The sequence below is a fragment of the Monopterus albus genome, unplaced genomic scaffold (assembly GCF_001952655.1).
Source record: "Monopterus albus unplaced genomic scaffold, M_albus_1.0 scaffold329.1, whole genome shotgun sequence".
Lineage (NCBI taxonomy): Eukaryota > Metazoa > Chordata > Actinopteri > Synbranchiformes > Synbranchidae > Monopterus > Monopterus albus.
Genome location: NW_018128209.1, coordinates 115,834 through 117,824, shown reverse-complemented (window position 1 = coordinate 117,824; position 1,991 = coordinate 115,834).

Genomic DNA, 1,991 nt, shown 5'->3' with positions numbered 1-1,991 from the left:
GAACCGTCGGATGCATACCACGACTATAGGGCAGTTACGGGGTATGCACATTACAACCATTAATGCTCCGGCGATGACAGAGCATCCGCCAGAGATATAAATAAGGTAGGAGGGTGATTACAGTGATGTGCCCCAGCTGTGCGCAACAACCCACAAGTCACTGATTACAACATGCGGCACAGCTGAGGCGCTGATCCTGCAAAAAGAGCGAGCAGGAGAGAGAAAGGCAGAAGAGAGGCAGGTCGCGCCAAGCAGACCTGATAAACAACCAGTTTCCACTGTCATGTTTTGAGGAATATGGGGTCAGAGGACCATATGTGAAATAAAAAAATAAATGAAACTTCTTTGTTTCACATGTAGTAGAAATATAAATGTAAGGCTCTATGTAAAGCTGAAATGCATCCCAGTGGCAGCAGGTGTTCAACCTGGCAAAATGAAGATGTGCCAGGAAAAACAGGCACCAGGCACTTCGGTCACCCAATGCTCAGGCCTATCTCTAGCTCAGACACTCCCAGCAAAAATTTCAGGATGAGAAGCTGATGATGTGAGTCCTACATCTGTACGTATTAGAGGGAAAGAATAAATACAAACTGAAGCAGCCATTCTCTCGGCGGACACTGTGTCTCCTTTCAATGGCTTGACACTTGGCAGTATCTCCTAGCTCTTTCCCCCTTGACACTATCTGTCTCTTGAACAGGACTGACAATGTGCAAATCCCAAAACACAGTTCCATTAAAACCCTTTGGCTGCTGACAAGTCCCCAGAAGATGGTTGACATATGCTGCCTTTGGGGAGCAAGGCAGGGTTTTAGTCATGTCACCCTATCTCTCTCACTAAAATGAGAAATAACACAGAGAAACTGCCTGGCTGATGCTTGCACTTATGTGTGCATATGAATAAAATAAAACATCCAGTCTCACCCCAGTTGTTAACTCTTGTGTAGAAATCTGTCACATCCGTAGCATAATTGTATTCACTCAAAGTTGTTTAGATTTCTCTATATCCATCTTGATTTGATTTTGATTTGATTTATTCTTTCAAGCATGTAAAGACAGTTGATATGTCAACACACATAATTTTACACATATCCAACAAATGCTAATTCAATATCAATTTGCTTATACCTAGCACATGCTTGAATGGAGTAGGAAGAAGTCAGACTTATCCAGTCCTACCCCATGACATCATCTTACCATCATTGGTTTGCAAGCAGTATCTCTACATAAATAATTCTCTTCTACACCACACAAAGAATTTTGATAATAACAAAGTGTACATTTACCTTTTTCAATGAATTCATGTCATTGCCTCTCATCTCTTGGTGTCTTGTCTCTCATAGACAAACGGCTGATGAGGGAGGAAACAGTTCATACTTTGATTTGATTTATTTATTCTTACAAAGATGTAACAACAGTCAGTATGTAATCACACATAATTCCAGACATATCCACAAAAATATTTTCAATTTGCTTATACCTAGTACATGCTTGAACGGAGTAGGAAGAAGTTAGGCTTATCTAGTCCTACCCCCTAACATCATCTTATCATCATTGGTTTGCAAGCAGTATTACTACATAGATAATTTTGTTCTGCACCACGCTAGTGATATACTAAAACACCACACCCACAATGTTACACCTGATTAATCGTTAAGCGTGTTCTTGCCCATATCTTGATTGACACATACCTTTATATTTATGTTTAAACTCATCAATTCTCTTAATGTTTTTTTATGTCCACACTTAAATTATTCCATAGTTTTACCCCACTTATGGAAATAAGTGTCTTTTTTAGTTGTACGTATAGCATGAATTTTATAATTTAACTGACCCCTTAAATTGTATCCCCCTTCCCTTTCATTAAATAGTTTTTGGATTCCACCAGGTAATAAATTGTTCCTGCCTTTATACATAAACACAGCAGTCTTATATCCCACTAAATCAAAAAATTTTAACAATTTAGACTGTATGAAAGCTCCATTGGTGTGATCC